Source organism: Drosophila ananassae, chromosome 2L (genome assembly GCF_017639315.1).
Source record: "Drosophila ananassae strain 14024-0371.13 chromosome 2L, ASM1763931v2, whole genome shotgun sequence".
NCBI classification, from domain to species: domain Eukaryota; kingdom Metazoa; phylum Arthropoda; class Insecta; order Diptera; family Drosophilidae; genus Drosophila; species Drosophila ananassae.
This window is the reverse complement of record NC_057927.1, coordinates 6,826,624-6,837,347: the sequence shown is the minus strand read 5'-3', so window position 1 is coordinate 6,837,347 and position 10,724 is coordinate 6,826,624.

Genomic DNA, 10,724 nt, shown 5'->3' with positions numbered 1-10,724 from the left:
TAATATTTGCAGCTGCAATTGGTTGGCTGGAATAATTCAAACATTGAAATTATGGGCCTTTCGGCATTTGTACATTTATTTTAACTTTAACTGGTTTCTGTTTATTTATATCTGGGTCTTTGATCTCTCACATAATTAATAGACATTTACTATATAATAATAATATAGCACAAAACGCCATCATTAGTCTCAGATAAAGATAAAACTATTAGTTGCTGTTTTTAATTATCAATTTAAGATTTATTCTACATATTAATTAAACCATTCAGAAGACTAATGACAATCTTACCCTAAGAATTAATTTACTACGAAAACTTGATGTTTGAAATGTTATTGATTCTAAATTTTTAAACTTTAAATTTATAAGTCTTGCTTGATTGGTTCAAAAATAAGAAACAATAATTGAAAGATGTTCAAAGAAATTGGGTACAATTGCTCCATTTTATTAAACTTTTATTTTTGTACCAGTCTTATAAAATAATTTTCCCCAAACTAAACATATTTTTTATAATTTCCGACATTAGTTTACTAATGCACCACCTGTCCAACAAAGCGTAACAATGGCTTAAGAAGTAGTTTACATTAAATGAAACCCATAAATTAAAAAGGAAACTGCTGTGCTATGTGTCAGAACCGTAATTAGAGATATTGGCTTTAAATAATCGACCGGCACTCATTTGTTCACTTTTTAGTCGCCGACAACGCAGCGGCACGCCTGTGTTTAAGATCGAACCACAGAAAAGGTGTTAGAAAAGGGCGATCGGTAAAAAGGTAAAAAGGCACACACGATTTCTGGTTTCCACACATGTGAGTGAGTCTGCCCCTTCGAAAAGGTGTATGTGTGTGCCGGCAAGTCCGAGTGTCCGACTGTCCAACTGTCCGACTGCTCATCCCCTTTATTATTTCATGGGATCAAGTTGTAGTATGTGGTCCAAACGGAGCGAAATCGTATATTGGTGTACGAGTTTCCATGCTTCGGTCGGTCGGACTGCTGATCATCGGCATTACCCGTAATAGGCTTCCAGCTCAAACTGCCTGTGCAGGCCGAGATGGCTATTTAGGAGAATGCGTTCCATCATTAACATCAGACAGCTGTTAAATGATAGACAGAATTAGTATAAACACATTTAATTATATGGTTGGTGTTGTCAGGTGTTTTACACCTTATTAGATCGTGTTAACCTTTGATCTAACTAACTGATATGGAACGGCGGATGCAACCCGAATGCAATTTCTAAACACGTTCTCTCCGACGACGCCAAGAAATTAACCATATTGGCATCGTCCCCATTAATTATAAGAAAATTAAATAGTCTCCTATGCTAATTCAACATAAACAAGCAGGCAACGCAATCTTCGGACGGAGCAATTGCTCCCTGTATCACTGTGGACGGAAGTCCACGAGGTGACGACCTGCATGCCTAGGCGTGCGCGAGGAAACTCTATATATAGCCGAAGAATTAAAAATTTTCTGTAGGCAACCGATCTAAATGAATGATATACCAATCGAAAGGTATTGTTTCAATTAGATAATTTTTGTCGAAACATATTCCAAAAGTTATTTGGTTTGGGAGAAATTAGGGTGAAAGTAAAAAAAAATTTTATCACTAAAATGGGGCTGGTGGACACATTTTAGTCCCCAGATAGGATATTTTTATATATTCGCATTCTAGAGCTAAATACGCGTCGATTGGTACCTCAATCGACCCGATCCGACATTTCATTCAGAAGTTATTCAAAAAATTCGATTTTTTCTTCTTCTTCAAAATGAAGCCAGTTTGCGTCGGTTTGTCGGTTTGTCTGTTTGCACTATTTTTATCTTAAAAATCCTGAAAAAAATTGGAAAATGTTTGTTACTATCATATGAGCAACTATTGTTCTACAACTTTTTGAAATACCTTTAGCTTACGTCAAAAAATTAAAAAAACTTTGTTAATGAAAAAATTCATAACTTTATAATTAAGAAAGATATTAAAAAAAGCTTTACACCGTTGAAATGGTTTTTTAAATATCAATTTCACTTTCTTTGAGACCAAACGTCTATATAGTAAAAAAACAAAAATACACTGAAAATAAACTTTTTTTTTTTTAAAAAAAATTATTTTTCAAAATTGACTCGACTGATCCTTTTTTTTTATTGCACGTGTAGATAGCTTTTGAGATGACGCAACTTTCGATATATCGCTTATATCTGGCAAAATCCGTTAACTCAAGATATAGTCCTGTAAGTGCAGCTACCCATTTTGTCCAGCCTCTTGTGAAGCTTGCATTTACTTATATGTACATGTGTATGTATTTGATTGGCATCTTTGCTTTTTGGAGTCTGCTTATATTTGGTCAATACCCTAAAAAATATGGAGTATGTATATCTTTTCAGATTTTAGTTTATTTATTAAAAAATAAAATCCAAATAAAAAAGGGCTTGAAAAGCAAAACGTAAACATTGACTCAACTTGGACTCGAACCCAGGCCCTCTGTGTTAGGAACCACGACGCTCTCCACTCGACTAACCTAGAACTGTGTTGCTTGATGGCAACTTTTGTTGTAATTCTGCTTTGTGTTTCAGTGTCTCATGTCTTAATGAGAAGACTCAGAAGATTGGTACTTCAACCGACCCGGTCCGACATTTCTTTCAGAAGTTATTCAAGAAATTCGATTTTTACAGTTTTTTCAAAATGAAGCCAGTGGGTCTGTTTGTCTATATTTTTATACCCTTGCAGAGGGTATTATAATTTTGGTCAAAAGTGTGCAACGCAGTGAAGGAGACATTTCCGACCCTATAAAGTATATATATTCTTGATCAGGATCACCTCCTGAGTCGATATGAGCATGTCCGTCTGTCCGTCTGTCTGTCTGTCTGTCTGTCTGTCTGTCTGTCTGTCTGTCTGTCGGTTTCTACGCAAACTAGTCTCTCAGTTTTAAAGCTATCGAGTTGAAACTTTGCACACACCCTTCTTTCCTTTGCAGGCAGTATATAAGTCGGAACGGCCGGGATCGGTCGACTATATCCTATAGCTGCCATATAGCTGATTGATCGGAAATGCCATAACTTTGGGGTTTTTTAAGATAGAGGGTTGGCACTTTCCACACATGTTATATTTGACCAACATTGAACATATTGAATTATTTTGCCCAAAGAGTAATCTGTACCAAGTCCCATCTTTCTTACTTAAAAAACACCAAAGTTTGCCAATTCCGATCGTTGTATGACAGCTAAAGGATATAGTCGGCCGATCCTTATGAAATTTTGCACATAAGATATGTTGGTCAAACATAACATGTGTGGAAAGTCCCAACCCTCTATCTTAAAAAACAACGAAGTTATGGCATTTCCGATCAATCAGTTATATGACAGCTATAGGATATAGACGGCCGATCCCGGCCGTTCCGACTTATGTACTGCCTGCAAATGAAAGAAGGATGTGTGCAAAGTTTCAACTCGATAGCTTTAAAACTGAGAGACTAGTTTGCGTAGAAACAGACAGACAGACAGACAGACGGACAGACGGACAGACGGACAGACGGACATGCTCATATCGACTCAGGAGGTGATCCTGATCAAGAATATATATACTTTATAGGGTCGGAGATGTCTCCTTCACTGCGTTGCACACTTTTGACCAAAATTATAATACCCTCTGCAAGGGTATAATAAAAAAGAGCTTAAAAAAAGTAAAACATAAGCATTTTGCCTCAAGTAGGATTAGAACTCAGGCCCTACCGTGGTAGAAACAACAACGCTCTCCACTCGGCTAATCTCGAACTTTGTTGCTTGATGGCAAATTTTGATGTGTTAATAAGAAGAATGCAAAATTTTATGAGTAGAAAGCTTTATATGCATATGCCCCCACTGAGCATATAATGCATATAAATTTACTTAAATTACGTGTTTCGGTCAAATCATGGATTAAAAGCTAAAAAAAAAACCAGGCAAACCAACTCCGCCAATACTTTTCTAATATTTATTATTTTATATCGCACACCCAAAATAAATTGTTACATTCAACAATTGGTTTAACTAGAAAAACTGGAAAAACGAAATTTCCAGTTTTTTTTTAATTTTTTATCTTTGCGCATTTATTTTAGATATAATACATGTTTATTATATGATTGATCGGATATGCCATAACTTGGTTTTTTTTTATAAGTTAGAAGGATGGAACTTAGTACAGATTGCATTTTGGACAATCTTATCCGATTTGCAAAATTTTATTAGGATAGGATGGGACTATCTATGGTTTCCGTTTTGGGCAATCTAATCCTATGTTTCATAAGAATCGGCCAACTATATCCTATACCTGCCATATAACTGAAAGATCGGAAATGGCACAACCATTCTATTTTTAAAGATGCTTGGGGCTGTTTCCAATATTTTTATTAGAAATTTTGTTGATGGTGAAATTCTCATAAGGATCGGACAACTCTATAGGATCCGATATATATAATAATAATATAAGCTTCTGCTTAACTGCAAGGGTATATCAAATTCGGCTCCGCTTGAAGTTAGCTTTCCTTTCTAGTTTTTTTTTTATAATTTATTATATAGTGGAAATCTCATAAGGATAGGCCTCTCATCTGTTAATTTGTTAAAACAATTTGGTTTCCCACAACTATGAAACAATTTTGGATTTTAAATACATTTTTGAGCAAATTTTTAATTAAAATTTTTAAACTAACCAAATTCCAAAACCTTTGTAAATTAAAAATACGTATAACTTCAGAGCCACTGAAGCTATCGAAAAATTCTTTACGTCTTTGGAAAGGTTTTTAATTATTCCACCTTCTTGAATGTCAAAATCTATAGAGTTAAGAAAAAAAGAGTTTTGATGTTTATCCTTACAATTAAAGTATTGCTAACTATGTGAATCGCCTGTCCAGAGGTTACTTCCATATACATATATTCTATATATTATGCGTTCTGTTTTAAATAATTGAAGATCAATATATACAAAAAAACAACTGATATCATATAAAAAAACCTCTTGACGAGGTAAAGTACCGGTGACGAACCTGCATGCGAAACCCAAAATATCTGATATCAATTTTAGTGACGAAAATATGCTATATAGGTGTACAAAATTGCATATAAAAAATATTCTTGTTCGGCACGTGCAAGAAAAACAAAAACAAATCAGTCACGTGCCGAACAAGAATATTTTTTATATGCAATTTTGTACACCTATATAGCATATTTTCGTCACTAAAATTGATATCAGATATTTTGGGTTTCGCATGCAGGTTCGTCACCGGTACTTTACCTCGTCAAGAGGTTTTTTTATATGATACTTATTTGTCAGATCTTAGCCAATTTGAACCTGATCCTCTAGCGGAATATCTCCATAGTTTTGACAACCTCTTGACAATATTGGGGAAATGCGGGGAGCGTCCTATATGGCACACCACGATGTCCATATCTTGGCCAATTTGCATCCGATCCTGCAGCGGAATGCCTTAAAAGATATGTATTTCGATTCTTGATTAATCTGCATCAAAACCTCGAAACTTATTTTTGATTAGATTTTTTAAGTATTTTTCTGATGGAACCCCTTGACAATATTGGGGAAATGAGGGGAGCGTCCAATATGGCACACCACGATGTCCATATCTTGGCCAATTTGCATCCGATCCAGCAGCGGAATACCTTAAAAGATTTGTGGATCGATTCTGCATTCATCTGCATCAAAACCACAAAACTTATTTTTGATTTCATTTTTTGAGTATTTTTCTGATGGAACCCCTTGACAATATTGTGGAAATGAGGGGGGCGTCCTATATGGCACACCACGATGTCCATATCTTTGCCAAGTTGCATCCGATCCAGCAGCGGAATACCTTAAAAGATTTGTGGATCGATTCTCCATTCATCTGCATCAAAACCTCGAAACTTATTTTTGATTTCATTTTTTGAGTATTTTTCTGATGGAACCCCTTGACAATATTGGGGAAATGAGGGGAGCGTCCTATATGGCATACCACGATGTCCATATCTTGTCCAATTTGCATCCGATCCTGCAGCGGAATGCCTTAAAAGATTTGTATTTCGATTCTCCATTCATCTGCATCAAAACCTCAACACATATTTTTGATTCGATTTTTTGAGTATTTTTCTGATGGAACCCCTTGACAATATTGGGGAAATGAGGGGGGCGTCCTAAATGGCACACCACGATGTCCATATCTTGGCCAATTTGCATCTGATCCTGCAGCGGAATGCTTTAAAAGATTTGTGGATCGATTCTCCATTCATCTGCATCAAAACCACGAAACTTATTTTTGATTTCATTTTTTGACTATATTTCTGATGGAACCCCTTGACAATATTGTGGAAATGAGGGGGGCGTCCTATATGGCACACCACGATGTCCAATTTGCATCCGATCCAGCAGCGAAATACCTTAAAAGATTTGTGGATCGATTCCCCATTTATCTGCATCAAAACCTCGAAACTTATTTTTGATTCGATTTTTGGAGTATTTTTCTGATGGAACCCCTTGACAATATTGTGGAAATGAGGGGAGCGTCCAATATGGCACACCACGATGTCCATATCTTGGCCAAGTTGCATCCGATACTGCAGCGGAATACCTTAAAAGATTTGTGGATCGATTCCCCATTCATCTGCATCAAAACCTCGAAACTTATTTTTGATTCCATTTTTGAGTATTGTTCTGATGGAACCCCTTGACAATATTGGGGAGATGAGGGGAGCGTCCAATATAGCACACCACGATGTCCATATCTTTGGCAATTTGCATCCGATACTGCAGCGGAATACCTTAAAAGATTTGTGGATCGATTCCCCATTTATCTGCATCAAAACCTCGAAACTTATTTTTGATTTCATTTTTTGAGTATTTTTCTGATGGAACCCCTTGACAATATTGGGGAAATGAGGGGAGCGTCCTATATGGCACACCACGATTTCCATATCTTGGCCAATTTGCATCCGATCCTGCAGCGGAATGCTTTAAAAGATTTGTGGGTCGATTCTGCATTCATCTGCATCAAAACCTCGAAACTTATTTTTGATTTCATTTTTTGAGTATTTTTCTGATGGAACCCCTTGACAATATTGGGGAAATGAGGGGAGCGTCCTATATGGCACACCACGATTTCCATATCTTGGCCAATTTGCATCCGATCCTGCAGCGGAATACCTTAAAAGATTTGTGGATGGATTCTCCATTCATCTGCATCAAAACCACGAAACTAATTTTTGATTTCATTTTTTGAGTATTTTTCTGATGGAACCCCTTCACAATATTGTAGAAATTAGGGAAGCGTCCTATATGGAACACCACGATGTTCATATCTTGGCCAATTTGCATCCGATCCTGCAGCGGAATACCTTAAAAGATTTGTGGATCGATTCCCCATTTATCTGCATCAAAACCTCGAAACTTATTTTTGATTTCATTTTTTGAGTATTTTTCTGATGGAACCCCTTGACAATATTGGGGAAATGAGGGGAGCGTCCTATATGGCACACCACGATTTCCATATCTTGGCCAATTTGCATCCGATCCTGCAGCGGAATACCTTAAAAGATTTGTGGATCGATTCTGCATTCATCTGCATCAAAACCTCAAAACTTATTTCTGATTCGATTTTTTGAGTATTTTTCTGATGGAACCCCTTGACAATATTGTGGAAATTAGGGAAGCGTCCTATATGGAACACCACGATGTCCATATCTTGGCCAATTTGCATCCGATCCTGCAGCGGAATGCTTTAAAAGATTTGTAGATCGATTCTCCATTCATCTGCATCAAAACCACGAAACTTATTTTTGATTTCATTTTTTGAGTATTTTACTGATGGAACCCCTTGACAATATTGGGGAAATGAGGGGGGCGTCCTAAATGGCACACCACGATGTCCATATCTTGGCCAATTTGCATCCGATCCTGCAGCGGAATGCCTTAAAAGATTTGTATTTCGATTCCCCATTCATCTGCATCAAAACCTCGAAACTTATTTTTGATTCGATTTTTGGAGTATTTTTCTGATGGAACCCCTTGACAATATTGTGGAAATGAGGGGAGCGTCCAATATGGCACACCACGATGTCCATATCTTGGCCAAGTTGCATCCGATACTGCAGCGGAATACCTTAAAAGATTTGTGGATCGATTCCCCATTCATCTGCATCAAAACCTCGAAACTTATTTTTGATTCCATTTTTGAGTATTGTTCTGATGGAACCCCTTGACAATATTGGGGAGATGAGGGGAGCGTCCAATATAGCACACCACGATGTCCATATCTTTGGCAATTTGCATCCGATACTGCAGCGGAATACCTTAAAAGATTTGTGGATCGATTCCCCATTTATCTGCATCAAAACCTCGAAACTTATTTTTGATTTCATTTTTTGAGTATTTTTCTGATGGAACCCCTTGACAATATTGGGGAAATGAGGGGAGCGTCCTATATGGCACACCACGATTTCCATATCTTGGCCAATTTGCATCCGATCCTGCAGCGGAATGCTTTAAAAGATTTGTGGGTCGATTCTGCATTCATCTGCATCAAAACCTCGAAACTTATTTTTGATTTCATTTTTTGAGTATTTTTCTGATGGAACCCCTTGACAATATTGGGGAAATGAGGGGAGCGTCCTATATGGCACACCACGATTTCCATATCTTGGCCAATTTGCATCCGATCCTGCAGCGGAATACCTTAAAAGATTTGTGGATGGATTCTCCATTCATCTGCATCAAAACCACGAAACTAATTTTTGATTTCATTTTTTGAGTATTTTTCTGATGGAACCCCTTCACAATATTGTAGAAATTAGGGAAGCGTCCTATATGGAACACCACGATGTTCATATCTTGGCCAATTTGCATCCGATCCTGCAGCGGAATACCTTAAAAGATTTGTGGATCGATTCCCCATTTATCTGCATCAAAACCTCGAAACTTATTTTTGATTTCATTTTTTGAGTATTTTTCTGATGGAACCCCTTGACAATATTGGGGAAATGAGGGGAGCGTCCTATATGGCACACCACGATTTCCATATCTTGGCCAATTTGCATCCGATCCTGCAGCGGAATACCTTAAAAGATTTGTGGATCGATTCTGCATTCATCTGCATCAAAACCTCAAAACTTATTTCTGATTCGATTTTTTGAGTATTTTTCTGATGGAACCCCTTGACAATATTGTGGAAATTAGGGAAGCGTCCTATATGGAACACCACGATGTCCATATCTTGGCCAATTTGCATCCGATCCTGCAGCGGAATGCTTTAAAAGATTTGTAGATCGATTCTCCATTCATCTGCATCAAAACCACGAAACTTATTTTTGATTTCATTTTTTGAGTATTTTACTGATGGAACCCCTTGACAATATTGGGGAAATGAGGGGGGCGTCCTAAATGGCACACCACGATGTCCATATCTTGGCCAATTTGCATCCGATCCTGCAGCGGAATGCCTTAAAAGATTTGTATTTCGATTCCCCATTCATCTGCATCAAAACCTCGAAACTTATTTTTGATTTCATTTTTTGAGTATTTTTATGATGGAACCCCTTGACAATATTGGGGAAATGAGGGGAGCGTCCTAAATGGCACACCACGATGTCCATATCTTGGCCAATTTGCATCCGATCCTGCAGCGGAATGCCTTAAAAGATTTGTATTTCGATTCCCCATTCATCTGCATCAAAACCTCGAAACTTATTTTTGATTTCATTTTTTGAGTATTTTTCTGATGGAACCCCTTGACAATATTGGGGAAATGAGGGGGGCGTAATAAATGGCACACCACGATGTCCATATCTTGGCCAATTTGCATCCGATCCTGCAGCGGAATACCTTAAAAGATTTGTGGATCGATTCTGCATTCATCTGCATCAAAACCTCAAAACTTATTTCTGATTCGATTTTTTGAGTATTTTTCTGATGGAACCCCTTGACAATATTGTGGAAATGAGGGGGCGTCCTATATGGCACACCACGATGTCCATATCTTTGCCAAGTTGCATCCGATCCAGCAGCGGAATACCTTAAAAGATTTGTGGATCGATTCTGCATTCATCTGCATCAAAACCTCAAAACTTATTTCTGATTCGATTTTTTGAGTATTTTTCTGATGGAACCCCTTGACAATATTGTGGAAATGAGGGGGCGTCCTATATGGCACACCACGATGTCCATATCTTTGCCAAGTTGCATCCGATCCAGCAGCGGAATACCTTAAAAGATTTGTGGATCGATTCTGCATTCATCTGCATCAAAACCTCAAAACTTATTTCTGATTCGATTTTTTGAGTATTTTTCTGATGGAACCCCTTGACAATATTGTGGAAATTAGGGAAGCGTCCTATATGGAACACCACGATGTCCATATCTTGGCCAATTTGCATCCGATCCTGCAGCGGAATACCTTAAAAGATTTGTGGATCGATTCTGCATTCATCTGCATCAAAACCTCGAAACTTATTTTTGATTTTATTTTTTGAGTATTTTTCTGATGGAACCCCTTGACAATATTGTGGAAATGAGGGGGGCGTCCTATATGGAACACCACGATGTTCATATCTTGGCCAATTTGCATCCGATCCTGCAGCGGAATGCTTTAAAAGATTTGTAGATCGATTCTCCATTCATCTGCATCAAAACCACGAAACTTATTTTTGATTTCATTTTTTGAGTATTTTTCTGATGGAACCCCTTGACAATATTGTGGAAATGAGGGGGGCGTAATAA